This window comes from Petaurus breviceps, unplaced genomic scaffold (assembly GCF_028583685.1).
Source record: "Petaurus breviceps papuanus isolate PSGF00001 unplaced genomic scaffold, PetGlider_PUasm1.0 186, whole genome shotgun sequence".
Lineage (NCBI taxonomy): Eukaryota > Metazoa > Chordata > Mammalia > Diprotodontia > Petauridae > Petaurus > Petaurus breviceps.
In genome coordinates, this window is record NW_027185798.1 from 56,389,883 (window position 1) to 56,416,413 (window position 26,531).

General features: G+C 36.3%; 2 long non-coding RNA genes across 3 annotated transcripts in view; both read right to left on the reverse strand.

The window, feature by feature from the left end:
• Window positions 1–26,531, reverse strand: part of LOC138162938 (uncharacterized) — a 1,121,756-nt gene that overhangs the window by 844,257 nt on the left and 250,968 nt on the right. The gene's annotated exons all lie outside the window — the stretch shown is intronic.
• The window catches only part of LOC138162935 (uncharacterized), a 34,516-nt gene continuing 19,818 nt past the window's right edge, over window positions 11,834–26,531 (reverse strand). Inside the window, exon 3 of the long non-coding RNA XR_011168753.1 lies at window positions 11,834–16,429. This is a non-coding gene — a long non-coding RNA (uncharacterized lncRNA). The remainder of the gene's footprint in view (window positions 16,430–26,531) is intronic.

Genomic DNA, 26,531 nt, shown 5'->3' on the forward strand with positions numbered 1-26,531 from the left:
ATATAACCTAAGTGTCATCATCAAATCTTGAATCTCTCTCCATCTTTAGATCAGGCAGTTATCTTCATAGAAATGATAATTAGCTTACCACATAGTCAGCTTGATGTTTCTTCCTGAAATAAGGAATTTGTTTTGACTGGTTCCCAATGCATTTTCTTAAAATATACATCAGTATGCATTTTCATGTAAAAAAAAACCTTTAGACCACTAAATGATAGAATTTATTTCCATTGGTTGACCAACATGAATGACAGTTCTTGGTGTTCATAGGGATCCATGATCCTGTTGGACTAGTTCCATGGTTTCTTGAGTTTTCAGGCTGAATTTTTGGGTACCACTACCCTATATTGCTCAAAACAAAACAAAAACAAACAAATCAAAAAAACCCTGAGACATGCATGCAGTGAAACCAACTCAAGAAAGAGAAATAGTATAAAATTTGTCACATGGAAAATTTTTAAAAGCCAATTTTGAAATATGTAGGGTAAATATGTAAACATGTAGACAAATATAGTAAAATAAAAGAGAAGATTATATAGGAAAAACATGGCATATAAGAAAGTTAACTCTCCATAAGAACTGGTTTCTTGCCTTAGCTACTCTGCTAATTGGTTTTGTGACCTTGGATAAGTCAATTAAGACTTTCATAGATATTGTTTCAAGCTTCCTTATCATTCACTTTTGCAGTCTGTATGTATATGTGTGTGTGTGCATATTATAAACTGTCATGAAAATGTATCATGCTCAATTATATTTTTCATTGATGGACTATAAAAGAATCTTAAGTATATTATGTACTATTATTTTTAAATAGGCAGTAATATGTTTCCATCATGACTAGATATACTGCTGTGCATATGATTTATTTTGTAACATTGTACCTGTCTCTCTCCTTGATCAGATTCAGTTTTTAATCTTTATGCCTAGCTGTGGTCCTTGAGAGTGCTAATCATTTTCAAAATCCTATTTAGTAAACAATTTCACAATATCCCCTTGTGAGAATACTTTTAAATTTTTATTAAATAGGAACATCTCAAATAATTACATGCATTCTGTTTCTTGCTGTATCTCAATGTGATAATTATGAACATCTTCATGAAATACTTTTCATAATACGTGTTTCATTTTGTTCATTCACATTATGTTAGGAATCAGAAAAAAAAGCAAGCTTTTCTATTATCAGTCCATTTGATAGGAAGTGGTTGAGGACACGTACTTATTGGGATTTTACTTATCACCAGCCAAAACCAACTTAAATGAATCTAGAGATGGATTAATGCCATGCTTCTACAAAACAAAACAAAAAAAATTAGCCTTTATTTAGATTGCATCTTACATTTTAATTAGTTAATTAATTAAATTTTAGTTTTCAACATTCGTTTCCACAAGATTTTGACTTCCAAATTTTCTCCCCAGCTTTCCCCTCCCCCACCCCAAGACAGAGTACATTCTCATTACTGCTTCCCCCCACCCGGCCCCCCCTTCTATCACCCCCCCCCCACTTCCCAACCCCTTTCCTTTCCACTTTCCTGTAAGGAAGACATATTTCTATTGCGTTGCATCTTTGACAACCTTGATGTTCACATAATTGTTGAATATTTCCCATTGTTTATGGATATACCATAAAAATGGGGTGTTTAAAAATATCCAAATCTGAGTATCCCAAGTCTTCTGAGTTATTAATCCCCCCTCAACATAGTCGCTTTCTTCATAGTTATAACTTTAGGGTCCTTTTAGGAAACTTTGCTGAGGTTTAGTTATAGTCCTTTTGAATATGAAATTTAGTTGAAAACAAAATTCAATAAAAACTTTTCTTCACCTGAATTAATGAATGAAAATGTATTTGTTACATGCTTATATATACATATGTGTGTGTATATATATATACATACATACACTAGGTGCTGAAGATACAAATAAGGAAGCAAAATCATCCCTATCTTCAAAGTGCTTGCATTATAATAAAGGAAACTATTCATATTGGAGATTAGTGAGAAGGGACAGCTACCTTGGTACAGAATGATATCAGCAGGAGGAAAAGGACCACAGGGGAAATAGATAAATTATACCCAACCAGGAAAAAATCATAGAGTTAATTTAGTCATGATTTCAGAACTGGGGAAAAGAGTGATAGCAAGAGGGTAATAAAAGGGTATCCATACGCCAATACATTTGACAAAGAGTCTGGAGAAGAAATGGCTAGAAACTGAGGAGTGAAATGAAGGTAGGTGGTACTTTCTTTAAATAATGGTTCAGAAAAGGCATCTATACATTCAGAAAAGAATGGTACCAGGGCAGAATTTCCTTAAGGGAATATTTTCTGGTTTGGGCTGGAAAGCAGTTGTGTGCAGAAGGTGGTTAGTAAGAGGACATATCATATCATAGTTAAGCCTATGATAAAAGAAATGATTTCTATGATATCACTTATTTTTAAAGCAATTAAACTAGGAAAGGAAAAATACAACAGTAATATAGGACCCACAAAGTTGAGAGTAACAACTTTATTCAATGCTTAAATGGCAGCAACATATCTTAATGTTCTATGTAATAATTGCTTACACTAATGCTTTCCAGATATAAAGTGCTTTACATATTTTATTCCGTTATATTTGAAGACATTCAGTCTTTTAGGGACCTTCTGTTATCTCAAAGCTCTTCAATCCAAGGCAAGGTTACTAATCACAGTGATTAGTTTTGGGTTTATATCTTCAATATCCCTTAGATACATTTATGAGAAGAAATATACTATTTAACAGAGAATTTTTGGGAAAAAAAGACTGGCTTAGGAGAATCCTCGCTGAATACTATGATACGGCTAAGGGGTTAAGCTAAGAGCTAGAGTGATTGGAGCTTGAATGAAAACTGGCTCAGGCTCAAAGATGCAAATGTTGATAATGGACTAACTATAATGCACTTGTAACCTAATTAAAGTGGAGAGGGATGTTGTCCTCTTCCACCCAAACCTTTGTTGTGTAGGAGAACTGATTACATTCTAAAGATTGACAACTAATAATCTAATAATCCATGACTAATAATCCATGCAATGTACTACTAGATAGATGGAGGAAGGATAGAGAGGGAAAACAGGATAATGAAGAATAGAGATAAAAGGAAGCACTATAAGACAAACCCCATGATGAACAATATCTAGACGAAACTAACTTAAGTCAGAGACAGAATAGGATCACAAAGTCATAGATTTGGTATATGATAAAACACAGAGATAATTCTGACAAGCCATAATTTTGTATTTTCATTTTTTAAGATTCTAAACTTATCAAGCATCAAATAAATTGAACAAGTCCTTGTATACATTAAAACAGAAAGATAAGACAACATAAAACAATGAATGTCCATTGTATGCAGCTCACTTTCCTTTAAAGAATATGCACATAATATATAGTGTGTTACACTTAAAGCTGTCCTTTTTGTCCATGATTCCTTTTGACCTTCCTCTGTTCTTGTCTTTGCATTTCAAAAATATGTTTCAATGACCCTGTTTTTTTTTCTTTCTTTCTTTTTATTTGGGAATCTGTAGCTCCATTTTCCTTCCTTCCTCAACAGAAATAGAGAAAAGATGGAAAGAAACCCAGATATATGTCAGGTAAAACAAATTTTCGCATTGGCTATGTGCAAATATTTGTATCTTATTCTGCAATTTAATCCATCTCATCTTGGTTAGAAGGGTGTTATATTTCATCAGACCTCTACAATAAATTGTTCTCCTTATTTTAAAGTGAGAGAACTGAGATGAAGAAAGTTAAAATGACTTGCTCAAGGTCACATAGGCTCTAAGTGTCAGAGTATGTTTGAAGGTCCTCTATCTTCAGACCAAAGTCTTTTTCTTGGTAATGAGTATATTATAAGTATAAATGACAACTAAGTTAGGATATTCTAACTGGTTGGTTGATTAACCAGTATTTGTGGAGGAGAAGGAATAACCAATAATTTTTCAACAGTCATGTATATGAGAAAAGAATGGAACATGAATTAATAAATATCTTTGTTCAGCTGGTCAGGGAGGGAAGATATCTGATAGAGTCATCCATGGATAGTAAGCCAATACTCATATGCTTTAGTTTTAGTTATACAAGTTCAGTACTGTACTCAGACATATCCAGGTTAAGTCATTTCATTATTTCAGAAGGCCATGATGGAAGGTGAGCTAGGAAATAACATCTTTCTGACCAATATGCTGAAAAAACTTGTAAAGGCTAACAGAGCTAATTTTGGGACATTCTAAAACTCCAAGATGGGTTATTTTTTTCACTGCAGGAGAGGCATAGAATCGTTTCTCTGAGGTCTTTTTAAATTTATCTTGAAAAATCAGATTGAGAGTCAATTCCCCAGTAGACTCTAGTAGAGATATCAAACATGTGTCCCATAGGCCATGTGCCTTCAAAATTCCCAATCATGGTGGCTAGAACCAGTAAAGTATAGATTAAATTTACAAAATAAATAAAAATATAATAGAAGATAGATAATACTAAAATGAAATTTTCTATGTCAATAGAAGCTAACTTCCTGCTGAGAACAGCCCAGCAGGCCAGCAGGAAGCGGCTGGCACAGCACTTTGGGAGCCGAGCCCAGCCCTTGTGAGCCAGAGGTTTTACCCTGAGAGTGGCCTGACCAGCTGTGGGATGGAGGGATTTCAGATCACCATCAGCGGTGACAGTTTACAGAATTATAAACCCATAGATGCTAAGGACAAAGTGAGATGTAAGTACAGTGTGGACTTTGGGACCTGGGAATTTGTGAGTGCTATCCAGCCTTTGACCCCAGGGTGAGAAGCAGCTGAGACTCCAGAGCTGCTGGCAGCCTCCAGCCTCTTGGCTGTTTCAGAGCTCCTGTCCTGCAGAGTGTAGGGGGACCAAGCGAACAGTCTGAGTGGTATTCACTCTTGCTTTAACCTGCTTGGATCTGGATTGGTGTCTAGGGTGGAGGTCATGGGTAGCATTAACAGTTTGCCAGAATGTGTGGAGGCTTCAGAGAGGGTACCAAACTATTAGTTCTAGCAGCTGAAAAAAAAACACAGCATTTGGGATAAAACTGCCCTTTCTGGTAGCAGAGTTTTACTGTGGTATAAGGCTCAAAAGTCAAGTAAATGATTGACAACATGAGCAAGCAAAGGAAGGAAATCAAACAGAGCATTCCAACATTAGAATCCTATTTGGGGGACAAAAAGGATCAAAGCATGGAACAGGAGGAAGACACCAAAGTCAGAACTACTGCACCAAAAGCTTCCAAGAAAAATATGAGCTGGTTACAGGCCATAGAGAACCTTAAAAAGGATTTTGAAAACCAAATAAGAGAAGTGGAGGAAAAAGTGGGCAGAGAAATGAGAACAATGCAAGAAAATTATGAAATGAGATTCAACAACCTGACTGAAGAAAATAACACCTTAAAAATAGACTAACTCAAATGGCAAAAGAGGATCTAAAAGGCAATGAGGAGAAGAATGCCCTAAAATTCCAAATTTGTCAGAAGGAAAAATAATCTCAAAAGCTCACTGAAGAGAATCATTACTTCAGAATTAGATTGGAGCAAATGGAAGCTGGTGACTTTGTGACAAATCAAGATACTATTAAACACATCCAAACAAATGAAAAATAGAAGGCAATGTGAAATATCTCATTGGAAAAACCACTGAGCTGGAAAATAGATGCAGGAGAGATAATTTAAAAAAATATTGGACTACCTGAAAGCCATGATCAAAAAAAGAACCTAGAAAATATCCTTCAAGAAATTCTCAAGGAATATTGCCCTGATGTTTTAGAATCAGAGGGCAAAATAGAAGTTGAAAGAATCCACTGATCACCTCCTGAAAAAAGATCCCAAAAAGAAAACTCCTAGGAATATTATAACCATGTTTGGGAGTTCCCAGATTAAGGAGAAAATATTTGAATATTGTAGAAACACAATCAAGATAACTCAGGATCTGGGAGCTTCCACGCTGAGGGATTGAATGGCTTGCAATATGATATTCCATAGGTCAAAGGACCTGGGATTAAAAACAAGGATCACCTACCCAGCAAAATTGAGTATTATGTTTCAGTGGAAAATATGGTCATTCTGTGGAATAGAGGACTTTCAAGCATTCTTTTTTTTTAAGCAATTGGGGTTAAGTAACTTGCTCAAGGTTACATGGCCAGTTATTTCTGGGTGTGGTGCTAAGTATCTGAGCCCGGATTTGATCCCAGGTCATCCCGACACTGAAGCCAGTGCTCTTACTCGCCATGCTACTTGGCTGCCCCACTTTCAAGCATTCTTGATGAAAAAACCAGAATTGAATAGAAAATTTGACATTCAGATACAAGAAGCAAGAGAAACATGAGAAGGTAAACAGGGAAAAGAAATCATAAGGAACTTATCAAAGTTGAACCACTTATATTACTACATTAAAAAATGATAATTGTAATTTATGAAACTTTTCTCAATATGAGAGTAGTTGAAGGGAATATATATATATATATATATGTCTGTATAGGAGGGTATATAGGTTATGAATACATATGTGAATTTTGTATATATGTCTACAGGTATACATAGAGGGCACAGGACCAATTGAATAGGAAAGGACGATATTTAAAAGGTGTAATTAAGAGGTGAGAAAGAAATATAATGAGAGGAGATGGGGAGAGACAGAATGGGGTAAATTATCTCATATAGAAGAGGCAAGGGAAAACTGTTACAATGTAGGGGAAGAACAGAAAGGCAAAACGGAATGAATCAACCTTAATCTCATTGAATTTGGCTTAGGAATGACACACACACTAAATATGGTATCTCACCCCACTGGAGAGTAGAGGGGATAGGGAAGAGAGGGCGAATAATGGAAGGGAGGGCTGACTGTGGGGGAGGGAAGTTAGAAGCAGCCATTTATTAAAAGGGACAGGATCAAAGTAGAGAATAAAACAAATGGGAGGTGGGATAGGATGGAGGGAAATATAGTCAGTCTTTCACAATATATCCACTATGGAAATGTTTTGCATAGCTATACTTCTACAAACTATATTCAGTTGCTTATCTTCCCAGTGAGCATGGGTGACAAGGGAGGAAGAGAAAGTATCTGGAATTCAAAGTTTTAAAATTAAATGTTTACTCCATATATTACACACACACTCATACATATACATATACATATACATATTATTATTATTTTACATGTAACTGGGAAATGATATATACAGGCACTGGGGCATAGAGATCCACTGTGCCATACTGGAAAGTTGGAGGGGGAATGGGGGAAGAAATGGGAGAGAGCAGATTGGGGGAGGAATTATTCAGTGAGATAGCTGTTTTGGGGTGGTGGGTAGGTAAAAATGGGGAGAAAATTTGTAACTCTTAATCTTGTGGAAATGAATGATTTAAACTACAAAATAAAAAAGAGATGATAAAAAAAATAAGTCACAATGATTTGCAAAAAAAAAAAAAAAAAGAAATAACTACACGACAGTATTAGATACCACTATCCCTTATCCTTTCTAGGGTTCAGGGCACTACTAATGCATGTTGGACTGATCACCCTGCACTTGCTCTGAACAGGGTGTTCATAAATGGATGGAGGATAGAAGAGACTTAGCTACTTTCAACCATGTAACTATAAAAAATGCCAAGCCCCCCCCCCCAAATACTGAAGCATTCACTGCTCTAATCATCATCAAATATAGATTGGTTATAGTGATATTCATAACAGCATATGAATTTTTCATACAAGGTATTTCACCTAGTCATATTTTCCTAATTCACACTTGTCTTCTTTTAAAAAATTCATATTTGCTATCTATGTCTGTCAAGATCCATTAGTGTTGCTTGTTGAAAAATACCATTTGCTGCTTGCCTACTGTATTAAGTCTAATCTCTCTTTGCTTTGATTTAAGACCCTTTAAGATCTAACTTTTTTTCCAGTAGTCCCCAATATATATCCGCCTATTCTAATCTCAGTCTTCCTAAATGTACTATGTAAAGTCTTTCTTCCTTTCTCAAAGGGTAGTTAGCATGTTCTTACTCATCCTAACCAGGTGGAGTGCAAGTCAACACATACACATTGATCCATTCTTTCTCTATAGCTCTCCTTATGTGTATCACAATGTTTTGTATTCATTGTCTTTATTTCTAATTGTTTCTATTTGGTCTATTAAATTCAGAGTGAGAGATGTATTCATTCTACCAAAGGTTGGGCTGGTATCATTATGCCAAAACAGAGATTTTCAGAGTTGTAGGGGACCTCCATCCTTATTTGCTCCAAATTGTATTAAAAAAGAATGTACTGTTACAACGTGACAAATGTGTGCACCATAAGTACATGAAAAGTTGCTGAGCTTGTCTTTTTTTTAATCATTTGAAAGTTTAATTATTTAAATTTACTTTTACATTTTTTTTTTACTTTTATGGATTTTGAATAGTATTTTTTATTTTGACTTTAGCAAGATAAAGCACCCTGTCTTCATGCATTGTGAACAATTTCTGGATAACACTTGCTCTGACCAATGGATCAGAAAAGGAGGTCTTTTTACTTGATCACCTTTTCCTCAGACCCAAAATTATGTATTAGAAATAATTATCTAGTGTATTATTTACAAAAGCATGCAAATTATACATACCTTAAAGATATGTTTATATATGTGCCTTCATTTTTTTCTCTCTGCAATATTCACTTTTATGAGATTGTGAGTTCCAATTTTTTTTCTTCCTCTCTCCCCCTCCTCCCCAAGATGACAAGCAATCTGATATAAGCTATACACATACAATCATATTAAGCATATTTACACATTAGTCATTTTGTGAAAGAAGAATCTTAACAATAGGGAAAATCATGAGAAATAAAAAAGTGAAAATAGTATGCTTCCATCTGCATTCAGACTACAAAGTTTTTTTTAATTATTCATTTATTTGTTTCTTCATTTATTTTTAGTTTTCAACATTCACTTCCATAAAATTTTGAGTTCAAAATTTTCTCCACATGTCTCCCCCTCTCCCTATCCCAAGATGGCATGTAACTTAATATAGGATCTACACATACATTCATATTGAACATAATTTCACAATAGTCATGTTGTAAAGAAGAATTTGAAACAATTCTTTCTCTGGATGAGGATAACATTTTCCACCATGAGGTTTTTTTTTTTTTTTTTGGAATTGTTTTAGGTCATTGAATTGCTGAGAACAGCTAAGACTATCAAATTAGGTCATCACACAATGTTACTGTTATTGTATACAATGTCTCCCTGGTTCTTCTCACTTCCGCTCATCATCAATTCATATAAGTCCAGGGTTTTTTTTCTTCCTGAAATGCACCTGCTCATCAGAACAATAGTATTCTACATTCACATACCACAACTTTTTCAGCCATTCCCCAGTTGATGCATCCCCTCAATTTCCAACTGTTTTTCATCACTAAAAAGAGCTGCTAGAAATATTTTTTTTGTACATGTGGGTCCTTTTCCTTTATTTTTTATGATCTCTTTGGAACATAGACATAGTAACCATTGGCCAATCTTAAGAAAGATACAAGCATAGTCAGTGATCACAAGGAACTCATATTTTAAAATACAAATTAAAATAATAAAGCATATATGCAATACAGGGTATCTCTTTTTTTTTTTTTTTTTAAGCAACCAGGGTTAAGTAACTTGCTCAAGGTTACACGGCCAGTTATTTCTGGGTGTGGTGCTGAGTGTCTGAGCCCAGGATTCTATCTCCAGGTCGTCCCAACACTGGAGCCGGTGCTCCTACTCGCTGAGCCACCTGGCCGCCCCTAGAAATTGGGGTTAAGTAACTCACTCAAGGTTACACGGCCAGGTGTTTCTGGGTGGGTGCTAAGTGTCTGAGCCCGGGATTCGATCTCCAGGTCGTTCTGACACTGGAGCCGGTGCTCTTACTCGCTGTGCTACCTGGCCGCCCCTCAGGGTATCTCTTAAAATCTTAAAGACTACAGCTTGGCTAAAAGAAAACTTTTTAAGGACTTTTGTATATATAGTGTAAATGGAAAGTAATTATATATGGAAGGGATTAAAAGAATGATAGCAGCTAAAGGTCACTTGAAAAGATAGGATTCAGGGGGGTGGAGCCAAGATATCAGAGTAGAAACAGGAATTCCACAAGGCTTCCACTTCCACCTCCTCCAATTCATTTTAAAAAATGACTCTAAACAAACTTTGGAGCTACAGAACCCACAAAATGACAGAGAGAAGATAACTTCCCACTGAAGACAGTACAGCAAGCTGGCAGGAAGGGGCCAGCACAGAGCTCTGGGAGCTGAGCCCATCCCTATGTGAGCCTGAGGTTTTAGTCTCAGGGTGGCCACAACCAGCCACTGACTGGAGGGACTTCAGATCACCAGCAGTTGTGGAAGATTCCAGAATTATCAACCCATAGATGCTAAGGATAAAGTGAGAGGTCAGTGCAGTGTGGACTTTGGGACCTGGGACTTTGGGAGTGCTATCCGGCTCTTACCCCTGGTCAAGAAGCGGCTGAGGCACAGCAGCCATGTAGCCGCAGCCATGTGGCAGCTTCAGTTCTTGGCCTGCAGATTGTCGGGGTACAAAGGGACCAGTCTGAGGGGTATTTGCTCTTGCTTTAACCTGCTTGGATCTGGATCACTGTCTAGGGTGGAGGACCTGGGGTGCAATAAAAATTAATTAAAAATACCTGAAAGCCATGATCAAAAAAAGAACCTAGATATCATCCTTCAAGGAATTCTTGAGGAAAATTGTCCTGATGCTTTAGAACCAGAGGGCAAAACAGAGATTGATATAATGCACTGATCACCTCCTGAAAAAAGACCCCAAAAAGAAAACTCCCAGGAGTATTATAGCCAGGTTCTGGAGTTCCAAGATCAAGCAGAAAATATTACAAGCAGCCAGGAAGAAATAATTTGAATACTATGGAAACACAATCAGGATAACAAAGGATCTGTCAACTTCTACACTGAGGGAATGAAGGGCTTGGAATATGATATTCCACAGAACAAAGGAGCTGGGATTAAAACCAAGAATCACCTACTCAGCAAAACTGAGTATCATTTTCCAGGAGAAAATATGGTCATTCAGTGGAAAAGAGGACTTTCAAATATTCTTGATGGAAAAACCAGAATTGAATAGAAAATTTGACATTCAGATGCAAGAAACAAGAGAAGCTTGAGAAGGTAAGCAAGGAAAAGAAATCATAAGGATCTTATCAAAGTTGAACTACTTATATTCCTACACGGAAAAAATATTTTAACTTATGAAACATTTCTCAGTATGAGAATAGTTAAAGGGAATAGAAATATTTATATGTGTATATGTATACATACATATATATGTCTGTAAAGGAGGTTATATGGGCGTATGAATTCATATGTGAATGCGTGTATATATGTCTACAGGTATACATAGATAGAGGGCACAGGACAAAATGAATAGGAAGGGATGATACTTAAAAGGTGAAATTAAGATGTGAGAGCAATAAAATGAGAGCAGATGGGAAGAGACAGAATGGGGTAAATTATCTCATATGGAAGAGGCAAGGGAAAATGGGTACAATGGAGGGGAAGAACAGGAAGGCAAATGGGAATGAGTTAACCTTCCTCTCATTGAATTTGGCTTATGGAGGGAATGACATACACACTGAATATGGTATCTCACACTACAAGAGAGTAGGGGCGAAGTAGATGAGAGGGGGCATGATGGAAGGGAGGGTAGGCTGGGGGGAGGGAAGTTGGAAACACTTTTGAAAAGGGACAGGATCAAAGTAGAGAATAGAACAAGTAGGGGTGGGTGGGATGGGATGGAGGGAAAAATATAGTCAGTCTTTCACAATATATCCATTATGGAAATGTTTTGCATTGCTACACATGTACAAGCTATATTGAATTGCTTATCTTCCCAGTAAGGGTTGATGATGAGGAAGGAAAGGAATGAATTGGGAGTTCAAAGTTTTAAAATCAAATACTCAAATATATATGTAATAATCATCATAATTTCATTATGATGATTATTATCTTACATGTAACTGGGAAATGAGATATACAGGCACTGGGGCATAGATATCCACCATGCCCTACTGTAAAGTCAGAGGAGGTATTGGGGAAGATATAGGAGAGAGCAGATTGGGGGAGGGGATATTCAGTGGGATTGCTTTTTTGTGGTAAGGGGTAGGGGGAAAATGGGGAGAAAATTTGTAACTCAAAATCCTGTAGAAATAAATAATGCAAAATAAAATAAACATAACATTTAATTAAAAAAAAGAAAAGATAGGTTTCAAGAGTGTTGAAAGAGTCCAAGGACTCTAGTAGTCAGAGATGAAGAGAGAAAGCATACAAGATATGGGGGAGAGCTGGCATGAAGACATGTAATATAGTGCTGTGATGTCTGTGTTAAGAAGAAGAACAAGGCCAATATCACTGGGTCACAGATTATGTGAGGGGAACATGACATGTAAAAGACCAGAGAGGCTGAAAGTAATGAGATTAAAAAGTGTGTTAGAAGCCAAGGACAGTGTTTTATATTTAATCCTGGAGGTAACAGGGAGGCAATGGAATTTATTGATAAATAGATGGCATGGTAACTCTATTTTAGGAAGATCATCCAAATAGATGAGTAGAGGGCAGAGTAGAATTGGAAGGGACTTGGAGCATGCAGACCATTCAGAAAGATATTGCTATAGTCTAGCCATATAGCAATGAGGGTTTGTATACTGCTGATAGTGTCAAAGGAAAGAAGAGGGCATGCATGCCATTTGTCCATCATTCTAAAAGAGGATCAATGACATCATGGGTGCTGTCCAAGTAAAATTAACATGATTTGTCAAGGGAATGGATAATGTAGTTAGGAGAGAAGTAGGAGTCAAGTATTACAAAAATTACAATCCTGAGTTACTGGGAGAATGATGGTGTCCTTAACAGTAAAGAGAAAATCGGGTAGAAGAAAGAATCTTGGAGAAGAGCTATTAAGTTTCCTTTTGAAAAAGTTGAGTTTAAGGTGTCTACCAGACAGAAATTGTTATGTCCAGTAAGCAATTGGAGATGCAAGACTAGAGGTCAGAGGAAATGCTAAGCTTGGGAAAATCATCCATATAGGGCTAATTACTGAAACCATAGTAGCTGATGACATCAGTAAAATAATTGAGACAAAAGAATAAACCATCCAGGAGATAGTCTTTGGATAAACCTATGCATCTCAGGGTAAAAACAAAACAACAACAACAACAACAAAAAACCACTTGGATGAAGATTCAGGAAAGGAGACAGAGAAGAAGACATAGATAAAAAGAAAACTAGGAGGAAACAGTATAGTTAAATCCTTAAAAAGGGGGATATCAAATAAAAGAAGGTGATTGATGGTGTCAAAAAGCAGCAGAGAGTTCAAGAATGATGAAGATTAGGAAATTGTAATCAGAGGGCAGAGTCAAGATGGTGGAGTAGAGGCAGGAACTTGGTATGAGCTCCCACTCCAACTCCCTCCAATACTTGTAAAATATGAGTCTAAACAAATTTTAGAGATACAGAACTCACAGAGTGACAGAAAGAAACAAATCTACCACTGAAGGCAGCCCAGAAGGCTAACAGGAAGGGTCTATCTCACCAAGCTTGGAGCTGAGCACAGTCCTGTCTGAGCTATGCAGTATAAGACATGGGGTAGCCCTGACCAGTGGCATAGTTTGAACAGAGCAGACTTCAGGTGAGTGAATCACCAGCAGCTGTGGCAATTTCCAAACTTCTCAAGCCTATAATCACCAAAGAGAAAGTAAAAGGTCAGAGGGAAATTCTGTTGGAACTGGGTGACTGAAGAGTGTGGTCTGGCCCCTTCCCCCAGGGCAGTTTCTACAGTTGCTACTGTGTGGCTGCCTCCAGAGCTCCTGGACTGCAGATTGTGGGGGAACAAGCAACCATTCAGAGGGTTATCACTCTTGCTTTGACCTGCTTGGATCTGGATCATGGTTTTGGGTGGTGGTTCCAGGGTGTGTGGCCAGTTTGCCAGTTCTTGGGGTTTCTGTAGAGAGGGTGCCCTCCTCATAACTCTGACAATATTTGTGAAAACCCCAGCTATTTTGGATATAGCTCTCTGCACTCTGGAAGCAGAGTTCTACTGTGGCAAAGAGCTCAAAAGTCAAGTAATTGGCTGGCAACATGAGCAAGCAGAGGAAGAGAAATCAGATCACAGAATCCTTTTTTTGGGGACAAAAAAGATTAAAATGTGGAATCAGAAGAAGTCAAAGAAGTCAAAAGTCCTGCATCAAAAGCTTGCAAGAAAAAATATGAATTGGTTACAGTCCATGGAGGAGCTCAAGAAGAATTTTGAAAATCAAGTAAGAGAAGTGGAGGAAAAATTGGGAAGAAAAATGAAAATGATGCAAGGAAATCATGAAAAGTGAGTCAACAGCCTACTAAAGGAGACTCCCCAAAATAATGAAGAAAATAACATCTTAAAAATAGAATAAGTCAAATGGCAAAAGAAGATAAAAAAATCCAATGAGGAGAAGAATGCCTTAAAAGGCAGAATTTCCAGATGGAAAAGGAATTTCAAAAATTCCCCAAAGAGAACCATTCCTTCAGAATTAGATTGGAGCAAATGGAAGCTAATGACTTGATGAGAAATCAAGGTACTAAAAAACAGATCCAATCAAATGAAACATAGAAGGCAACGCGAAATATATCATTGGAAAACCACTGACTTGGGAAATAGATCCAGGAGAGATAATTCAAAAATATCGGACTGGAAGCAGTTTAATTAAATCCAGTTAAGATTGTGTAATATAAATTTGTAGTGGAACTAGTGAGTGCTGTTTTGTGATTTTTGTTAGTTTCATTTAGCAGTACATGAGTAAAAGTAAAAATGTCAGAGTTTGAGAGTAATCTAAAACTGAGGTTTGGACAGGCAACATCAGCGAAAATATGAATGAGGCAAGGGACTTGAGAGAAGATAATCATGGAGCTTGTTCATCAAGAGGCCACCCAAGGGAATGTATGGGAGTATAGGCAGCTTTGGAATAATGATCTGGGAAAGAACTGAAAGATTCAGTAATTGGAATACCTGGAATGAAAAACAGAGTTTGGGCTTGCAAGGCGAAGGGGTGGCAACAGATTTAATCAGATAAGGATCATGATATGGAAAGACAACATCCACGGGTGGTAGCTTGATCAAGTGTATGACCATCTCTGTGTGGCTGAGGTAGAGTAGAATTGTAGATCATGGAACATGACTATACTGAGGAACTGAGTAGTCAGATGAGATAATTCCTCAAAGTTAGACCTAGGGCATCCCCATATTGAGCAAGAAAAACACTGTCTTAACTTTCATAAAAATTCCCTATAAGGTGTGACATTTTATTCAACTTCTCTCGTGGTTTATTATAACCCCCTCTGGCTATTAAACTTCTATGATTCCCATCTCTTCAGTACCTCCAACACTGGGACCATGAAGGGGAAATAAGAAAGGCCTGAACACCAGGGTACTAGCAAAGGAATTGTGAAATTTGTATAAACTTTTCTGCGTCTGTACCTTTAGATAGATGTCTTCTAGTATTTCAAACATTATCATGTGGAAGATAGATGAGACCTTTTCTGTTTGGTCCCAAAAGGCAGATCGAGAAGCAAGAAGCTAATGTTGCAGAGTGAAATTGTAGCTTACGCTACATTCAACAACAGCAAAACAATAAAAATATCAACAACAGCTTCCTCACATTTAGAGCCATCAAAATGAAGCTTTTAAAAATCTTGGATAATAAGTTGCCAGAAAAGGTTTAAAGGGAACATTTTTTCAGTTGACAATTAGACTAAGGGCCTCTGAGATCTTTCCCAGCTCTGAAATTCTTTGATTCAGTGAGGTCTATCAGGTCTACTCTAGCTTCTAGCTTATGTGCTCCTTGAGGGCCAGGATTACATGGCTTTTCATCTTGTGTCTTTAAGTCAATTCACAGTGACTTACATATGGTAAATGGTAATCAGAGTTGGTTGAATTAAATTGAAAACTAAGAACTCTTCAGTCATAGAAGCACACCTTTGTAATTAAGAACTGTGTAATAAGTGCTGGATTTGGAGTAAAAAGAATATAAATTCAAATTTGCAGACCTACAGAAAAAAAGATGCAAGGTCTATGTGACCTTGAATAAATTATTTATTTTCTCTGGGGTTAAGTTTACTTGTCTGTAAAATATTGAACTCCATGACCTTTTTTTATATGCCTTCCTTAAGTCCGTTTGCCTAGGATCAATCATGGGACAGAAAGACTTCCACAGTCCAGCAAGGAATTCCCTCAAGGAATTCAGCAGAGCAGGAGAATATCAGCTTGAAAATCAGCAAAAGAGTCATTGACTTGAAGATTGAGATGGTCCACTTTACCTGCTTCACAAGGGCCAAACAGGCTGCATCTGAGAGAGAAGGCAAAGTTGAACATGTCTAGTAATTCTGAAGACATCCCTTTTCTTCTCTGGGCTTCAGTTTCCCCCTCTGTGAAATAAAGTAGATGAACTGAAAGATCTCTTAAAGTACTTTTAGATCTAAATTCTTTGATATGAAATTGCTTCTAAGATCTAGGATTCCAAATCTTTAGTGATCCTTTCCCCAAAATGGGAGACAGGAATGCCTAGATTTAATTCTTATCTCAGATACTTGTCATTTATTTTACCTTGGGTAAATCATTTAACTTCATTGAGGAGTAGCTTTCTCATCTCTAATATGATGGCTATAATAGGACTTATCTCATAGATTTTTGTGAATATCAATGTGACAATATATGTGTAAGACATATTTTAGTGTGTGTGAGGTGGATTTTTGCTATCATTTTTTAGAGTTAAGTTTCCCAGGATCCATAGCCATAACAATCTCTTGTTTCCAGGTATTAGATATGAGTTACCATAATTATGGTTCAAAATATCTCCACCACACTTGCACAGCATTATATAATGATAAATAATATAAACATTTGTGCTTAAATTGTAAATATCCACTGTGACTTCACAATGAGATACAGGGATAAGATAATATAAAACTGGAGGCTATTGCTGGCAACATACCTTCTTTATCTATTGCCCTATAAAGTAGGTTGGAACTGGTTAGTGAGTGAGGAACTTTTAGGGTTGAATGCACAAGCTAGAATGCTCTGTGTGCCTTGACTTGGCCCCATCAGGATTTGGGGGGAATCTGTGGTTTCTTCAAGAGGCCTCCATCTCAATTGACCCCACTGAGATGAAGGGGTAATTGTACCCCCTTCTTGCCAGTCCCAGCAAGAAGGGGTGATTAGGGAATGCTATAGGAGCTGGTTCTCCCATTATCAGCAACTCTTTTGAGAAGACTAGACTAGAATAAAGCCAGATTATCAACCTCTCTGAAAACTGTCTAACCAGATCAAGAGTGGACCTGAGCTAGCAGCCCTCCTACTACTGTTATCTGTTTTACAAAGTGAAAAGTGATTTGCAAATCTTAAAGCCTTAATCAATGTCCCTAACAGCAAAAAGAATGGTGGCACATTCAGATGCCATCAAGTCTCTCACATTCCAAAAAGGAAAACATGTTTCTTAGGTAACATAATGCATCTTTTCTCCCTGGTTATACAACCTTAATATCCTAATTAGAAATGCATGATAAGAAGCCCTGGGGAGCATATGCAGTGAGGTAGTCAAGGTTGAATTTAAATTACAATGGACTTCACTCTTTGGTCTGTATATTCAGGGATAATTTATGGATAACTAACCACCGAGCACACACTCTCTTACCTGATTATTTTTTCCTTCATTGATTTTTTTTTATTAAGTTCAAGATATACAGCTAAAAAAGAAAAAAAAATGAGAACATCCCCCCAAACCTCTACATATGCCCCCCAGAGAAGCCAAATGGCACCAAGCAACAAAAATGATGACAACACTTTTCCAATTTCTGGGGCGGATGGGGTATAAAAAAAAATAGACTGGATTAGAAATGAATTTTCTGGTCCCTTTTTTTTCTTTTTTTTTTTTTATGGATTCCAGGATCATAAAAGAAATCTTTAGGTGCAAAGTTATCTAGCTTTCTATAAAGGGATTTTTTTTAAGTTGATTGTTTTAGTTTCATTTACAGTTACCTCCATGTCAATTCAACCTAAAGAGGTTTGGGTATGCCCTTCAGGCCTGACAAGAATCTAATCTCTAGGATTTAGAGCTATAGAGACCTCCTTAAAATTTATCTTCTACATAGGATCATAGAGGCATAAATTTAGATCTGGAAGAAAACTTGGAGATAAAGAATTCAACCCCTTCACTTTACTGTTGAGGAAACTGAGAGACAGAAATGTTCATTTATTTGCACAGGTTCACACAAATTGCAAATTTTTCAACACCATTATCTTACCAATAAAATGAGTCCCAGAGAGGTAAAATTATTTGCCAAATGTCACAGATATAAAGCAGAGCTCAAATCTGAACTTAAATTTTCTCATTTTAAACACAAGTCTATTTCTATAACAACTTGCTGGTTTAAAGCAAACAATCATAATAGCATGATGTAATTAAAAATTCATTATTTCTCTTATCTTTAACTAATAATTTTGGAACCCAGAGCAAATGCATTGAATGGGCAAAGAATGAATGAGGAAGAGTAGATACGGACCCCACCTCACTTCAAGACCATTGTTGATATGGTACCAAGAGGGTGGGGAGAATAATAGCTCAAGTTAGCACTCACCTAGAGTGCTATTGATAATGGGGAAGACATATCTAGCAGGTTCTATTTCAACTTTTTTTTTTTACTAACAGGGCCTGGATTCACATATTTCTCTACTCAAGTAGTACAAATGTCATCATCGAGCTCTAAATCCTAATGCCCTGTAGCTAATCACTTTTACCTTGCCCTAATTATGGCTTTTATTCAAGAGTGTGGGAGAGCTAATTTCAGCTGGTTCTCAAAGACATACATTTTCAGGCATATACTACACATTTGTTGATTATCTAGACTTAAGAAACACATGAAAAATGTTAGTAATAAATATTAAATTTAGAAATGTGTCATGTGTATATTTTTTTCAGGGAGCCTGTTAAGGTTTTCATGATACTCTTCTTCTTTGATCCCATCAATCACTGATGCTCATTTTACTAGACATGTTTATACAATGTTTGCAGTAAACTCTATAAAGGCTCAGCATGGTATAATGCAAAGAGTGAGCACTGGCTGAGAGTCAAGAGAAGGCACTCTCCCACTCACCATGAATTCTTCAACTGAGTTGAGTTAAGCATTTCACCTCTCTGGATCTGTTTTATCTGACCAATATGAAGGTTATATGGCTGTCTTCTATAATTTCATCTCTTAGTTGCCGATATTGAATTTTGATGTAAGGTAGGAAGGTCTAAGTAAGCTGGAACACATTACCAATGCTGACTCAGATGTAAAAAATGCCATAAAATGTTATTCATCATACATATGACCAGATAAGGAGGTAGACAGGTCAGATAGTAGGGGATCATGGATGTACAACCTTAATGATTCACAGGAAATAAAGAGAAAAAACTTGAATGAAAAGAGTTCCTCTATGGATGTTATAATAGAGGAGACAGGATTGAACAACATGCTTTCTGTACTAGTAGATCACAGAACAAGAACCATTAATAAGATAATAGATCCATAGAAGTTCTAAAATTCATGCTACAATATCCATGTGAGTTAACTAATTAGTTAATTAATTGACTGATTAATAAATACTATATGACAAGCACTCTGCTGAGGATAGAAATAATGATAGGAACTACTTTCAAAGAAATTTTGTTCTAATGGGGAACAAAACCCAAATAGGGTAACAGTGCTTAGGGGAAAGTGTTGGGTTTTTGTTGTTGTTTATTTATTTGCTTGTTTGTTTTGGTATGTTTCTTCCTGGGGACTCACTGGGATAGTTTGAGAGCAAGGGTTGAACTTTAGTAGGTGCCTAATTTGTGAAAATCAAATACTTAGTTTGTTGAACATTAATTAAGCACATAGGTTATTTTGTTTTGTTTGTTTTTTCTGTATAGGGATGGTGCTAAAGACAATATACTGGTAGAATTCCTGTCTCCATTTTTTTCTATATCATGAGCAATTATGCCCCTGCTTTTGCACCTTTTTACTCCTGCCCCTGCCCTAAATAGTATTTTTAATAACAAAAATCAAAGAATCTGATTCCCATTAAACAAAGGGTGAAGGGGAAACTTTTTTTCTGCTTATGTCAAGTTAAAACATTCAATTCAACATTGTTAAGAATATTGATATATAGAAAAGGGTAAATTCTTAGAGAAAAAAAGAGTGAATTAAATGATAGTCTAATATATTTTAATTTCTTAGCAAGAAAATTCAGATGTAAATATGGTGAACTAATAGGTCAGGCAAGTAAATCTAGTGAATGATTTCTGTGCTTGAAAACAAAATACAACAGCTTTTTGTCTTCTAGTGACTGAAGAAAAAACCATGACCTAGTTCTTCTCAAATCAAAGTTCCAAAGGTTCCTGTTTGAAGAGGATTTCAAACTGGTAATTGGCCCCATATTTTGTGCCAAAACACATAGCAACTGATTGTTTTCCAACTGAAAAATAGTCTTTTCTTTTTCTCTCAATTAAATTTTGCTAGAACACAATCACAGCGGAGGTCAGTTATTACTTTGAGAATTCTGTCAGAACGTGTTTCCCCACAAACAAAAGAAAGTCTTTTCTTCCTCCTGGTGCTACTTATATTCTGTGTTTCTGTGGACCAATCCTACTTCTCTTTTAGTAAAATTTAATTTAGAATGAAGTGATTAACCTTGTGAAATATGATCCAGAGTTACAAACAGAAAGTAGTTCTGGAATCCAAATTATTTTGAAGAGTCTCCAGTTCTACTTTGGCTTTGGTTGTCTAGACATAGTCTGATGGATAAACACTACTTTGGCACAAATTAAATTTTGTCTATAACAAAAAAATCATTTTCCAATGATTACTACATTAAAACTTTTCTAGACTTTATCAGAAAATAACTAGAAGACAGCAAAAATAACAACAAAGATATATACTTTCACTAAATGGTGCAACATTACAAATTAAGTTTAATTATTTTTAGTTAAATAGAGGAATAGTTAAACATGTCTGCTATAAAATTTGAAAGAAGGTAATTCTTGGTGAAATAAAAAAATCATTGTTTATGTATCTCTGGGCATCCATTAAAACTTCTCTTTCATGCTCAATAAGGATAATGTGTTACTATGGAGTAAATAGGAAGATTTTCGTTTACAGCTTGCAGAAATCAGGCTCATTATTTTATGTTAACATCTCATTAAAGAAAAATATGACTAAAAAGGATGAGAATTTTTCACTAAAAGTTGTAAGACAGAGATATACTAAACTAACTGTGTTCTGTTATTGACCCATTACACCTGTGAAGAAGGTAACAGGAAGAGAAGGAAGCATATGCTTTCTCTTTGAATCAATATCAAAGTAACAGATAAACAAGTAGGGATAATGGATTGTGTAAATAGATTCTTATATTTCCCTATCCCCATTTATATGCATCTGAAAGAAAAACAAACAAATTAACATTAAGTTCTTTTATAAGGATAATAGAAAAGAATCTATATTCTGGCATGCAGAGGGAAAAAATTATGGAATCAGACAAGGTCTCCTGAAAGGGAACTCAGAGCTCAACTAGCACAGCTGGTATCTGACTAATATTACACTCTACAATGTAACATCGAGCAGCCATAAGATTTTTCTTTGATGATATCCAGTGAGTGGGAACCTAACTACAAATGAATCTCATTTTTCTTTTGTTATAGCTTATATTTCTGATGTTCCTTCTTATAGCAAGCCTAAATAGGGTTTTTTTTAATTTTCTTCTTTTTTTCTTTATCAATAAGCACTTATTCTCTTTCCGTTTCATTCTCACCACCATTAAAAAAGGAAAAGAAAAAGAAGTCTACAATAATCAAGATGTAGTCAAGATAAGCAATTTTCTTTATTTTCCATGTCTAAAATGTATTTCTTTATCTTCAGTTCATCACTTCTCTGTTAGTAGATGGGTTGCATGTTTTATCTTTAGTTCTTTGAAATCCTGATTGGTTGCTCCATTGATTCTAAATCATTTCAAATGATTTTTAAATTTCATTGTATTTCATTTTCATAGTATTGTAGTTATTGTATAAATCATAATCATGCTTCTAATCACTTCACTCTTCAACAATCCATATAGTTCTAGTTTGTTTTTTTTTTAGAATGTGCATTGCATGATTTTTTTATGGTACAACTACTTTATACAACATTTATATGCCTTAATTTGTTTACTCATTCCTCAAAGGTGGGAACTACCTCATTTCCATTTTTTTTTTCTGAAATGTGTTTTCTATAATGGAAACTTTAATAGAATTATTCTGTAAGATTATACTCTTGGCTGTTCTTCCCCATGTGCTAATCCCCACCTTTCTCTATGCATTCACTCAGGCTCTCCCTCATGTACAGAACATCCATGTCCCTACATATCACTAATCTGGAAACTTCCTCTTCCTATAAGACCCAACTGCATTGACCTTCTCCATGAATTTTTTTTCCCATACTTCTTACTTATTCCTATCCACAGGTGAAAGTAATTTCTATCGTTTGTTTGTTGTTTTTTGGAGGGGGAAGACTGGGCAATTGGGGTTGTGACTTGCCCAAGGTCACATGGCTAGTAAGTGTTAAATGTCTGAGGCTGGATTTGAATTAAGGTCCTCCTGACTCCAGGGCTGGTGCTCTATTCACTGCACCACCTAGCTGCCCTGATAATAATTTCTTTGTAAAGAAGAGAGTAGAGGTGTGAGCCCCACATGTGTAGTGAGGCTCCATATGTGGTGAGAACACTGTCCTTGTGTGGCAGGAAGGGAGATAGAACAGACATCTCTAGAATGTTCTCCCCCCACCCTTCCCCAAGAAAGATTTTCATTCCTGCCAGGAGGGGAAGCAGGAGGTTGGGACTTGAGGCCTCCATTCTACTCACCTCATACAGAGCATCAGAATATAATTCTATCTGTACACACCCTTAAAAATTAATAGTCTAGTGGATATTATCAGGTTTGAGCTAACTTTTGTATGTTTTGTTGAGGTGGTGTAGACACCAAGCTCTAAAATTTAGGCTTAATGCCTTTATCACCAAATACCAGTTCCACAATGAACACATGTAGAGAATATCAAAGAAACCTATTCACTATTAGAGCAAAAGAGAAATGAGAAAAAGTATACACAGGAGAATACATGCCTGGCAATGCAGAGAGCAGAGAGTTATTGGGTGTGAGATAGGGGAAGGAGGGTGGGTGCGGGCACTGGATCTCATTAAAAGAGAAACTCCTCAAAATCTCTAGGGTATCAAGTTGGTAATCGAGATATGATGGAGATCTCCCCACTCCTCTCTTGTCTTCCCAGGGCCTTTTCTTTCAGCAACCTGATGTGGGGTTGGCCTCTTCTATCTTTTCTCTCAAAGCTAGAAACTAGGAACCAAAGTAAATCATCACTTGAACAAGACTCAGTTTCATAAGTCCTCATAGAGGATTGGTTCTTAAGAATCCTGAAGGGAAGACTCAAAGGGAACTATCACTTGTAAATCCCTAAAAAGGACTGATAAAAACTGGAACTCTCTCACCTGTCACCAACTCTGCTTCACCTTTCACAAAGGTCAGGGCCTTCATCTCCCCTGGTAGGAAAGAGTTAATGGACTTTGGGACAGGAATCACATGCAACTTTATCCTAAAAGTTCAGAAAGCATTTCTTATAGATTAGTCTTTATAGAATCATAGGATCAGACATCTAGATTTTGAAGGAAACTTAGAGATCAGAAAGTATAGCCCCCTAATTTTTAGACATGAGCAAACAAAGGTGTAAAGAACTAAATTACTTCTTCAGAGTCAAATACATGGTAAGCAACAGAGGCAAGATATTAACCCATGTATTGTGACTCCACAGCATGTACTCTTTCCATTTCACTACACAATCTCCTTTGCCTTATTAAATTCCACCTTATATTATAACATTTATATGTATGTCTTGGTCTTATAGAACTGAAAACTCTTTGAGATTAGAGTATCTTTGGATCCCTAGTATGTAGCACAGTCCCATGTATATAGAAGATATAAATAATTTAGTTGTTATTATTGTTAAATTGGCCACAATGGAGCTGTACATTTTTAATCCTTTCAATTTGGAGATCACTTAGGAAAGAAAAGACAGCAAAATGATTTGAATCCAGCCAACATTTTATTCTCTAGACCAGGGGACCAAAAGGCAGTCATAGACCTTTTACAGACTGGTTTGATTGAAGGGATTCATGATCAACTAAAGGATGGAAAGATAGGTTTCATCCTACCCTTCCTATAATAGAGAATTTTTGGGGGCTCACCTCCAACACTACCATTATACCAATAGGTACCCCTGAATTTTGCACTACAATGAAATGGCCAGTTGAGTAAGAACTCATCACTTGCTGCAATTCTTTTATTTTGCATGGAACAGAGTGAGTTGTACCCAATCAGCCGCTATGGATGGATTGCCGTCTAATTTTATTATCTTTCCCTTCAAACCCACCTTCTGAACTTCTGTATTTCTGTAAAAATTGCCACCATATTTTCCCACAATCTAGTTTCAAACCTTGATGCCATAGTTGACTCCTCTCTCTCAATCTTCCTATACATTCAGCTAGTTTTCAGATCTTGTTTCTTACTCCACAACCTTTCTTGCATCTGGTCCTTTCCCCCTTTCACTATTATTTAATCTAGATTTGCATCATCTGTCTCCCACACTGCTGCAATAACCCCCAGTTGAACTCTGTTTCTAGACTTTCCCTTTCTTTTTTCCCCTTTTTTCCCCCAATTTATTTATTTATTTTTAGTTTTCAACATTCATTTCCACAAGATTTTGAGTTAAAAATTTTTCTCCCCATATTTCCCCTATCCCCACCCCAAAATAGCTAGCCTACTGAATACCCCTTTCCCCACTCTGTCCTCTCTTATATCCTTCCCCATATCCCCCCCGCAAAACTTTTTAGTAAGGGAAGATAAATTTCCATATCCTAGTGCCTGTATATTTTATTTCCCAGTTGCATGTAAAAACAACAACAACTTTTTAAATACATATTTGTTTTTAAAACCTTGAGTTTCAGATTTTTTCCCTTATTCCCTCCTCACCCACCCCCACTGGGGAGACAAGCAATTCAATAAAATTTTTACATCTGTAATTAGGCAAAACATTTCCATAGTAGGTATATTGTGAAAGACTAACTATATTTCCCTTTGTCCTATCCTGTACTTCACTTATTTTATTTTCTTCTTTGACCCTGTCCCTTTTCAAAAGTGTTTGCTTCTAACTACCCTTCCCCCCAATCTGCCCTTCCTTCTATCATCCCTTCTCTGATCCCTTCCCTCCTACTTTCCTGTAGGGTAAGATGCCAAATTAGTATATATTTTATTTGCTCCTTAAGCCAAATTCAATGAGAGTGAGGTTTTCCCATTCCCTTTTACCTTCCTGCTCTTCCCCTTCACTATAAGTGTTTTCTTGCCCCTTTTATATGAGATAATTTACCCTAATTATCTCCCTTTCTCCTTCTCCCAATATATTCCTCTCTCACTTTCTAATTTTATTTTTAGACATCATCCCTTCATATTCAAATAGTCCTGTGCCCTCTACGTATACATGTACCATACATATGCACACCCTCACATATAAATTTATAAATACCTACACCCTCCTGTACATACATATATATGTATACATACATACACACACCTATATATATATATATACATATATATATATAAATATACACACACATATTCCCTTCAACTGTCCTCATAATGAGAAAAATCTTATGAGTTACAATTATCATTTTTCTATTTAGGAATGTAAATAGTTCAACTTTAATAAATTCCTTATGATTTCTTTTCCCTGTTTACATTCTCATGCTTTTCTTGCTTCTTGTATTTGAAAGTCAAATTTTCTATTCAGCTCGGATTTTATCATCAAGAAGGCTTGAAAATCCTCTATTTCATTAAATGCTCATATTTTCCCCTGAAGCATTATACTCAGTTCTTCTGGGTAGGTGATTTTTGGTTTTAGTCCTAGTTTCTTTGACCTCTGGAATATCATATTTCAAGCCCTTCAGTCCCTTAGTGTAGAAGCTACTAGGCCTTGTGTTATTCTGATTGTGTTTTCACAACACTCAATTTGTTTCTTCCTGACTGCTTGCAGTATTTTCTCCTTGACCTGGGAACTCTGGAATTTGGCTATAATATTCCTAGCAGTTTTCTTTGGGGGAACTTTTTCAAGAGGCAATCGGTGAATTATTTCGATTTCTATTTTGCCCTCATGTTCTAGAATATCAGGGAAATTTTGCTTGATAATTTCTTGAAAGATGGTTTCTAGGCTCTTTTTTTGATCATGGCTTTCAGGTAGTCCAAGAACTTTTAAATTATCTCTCCTGGATCTATTTTCCAGGTCAGTGGTTTTCCAATGAGATATTTCATATTGCCTTCTATTTTCTCACTTGTTTAGATCTGTTTTAGAGTATCTTAATTTCTCATCAAGTCATTGGCTTTCATTTTTTTTTTTTTTGCCTTTTGGAGGGCAATTG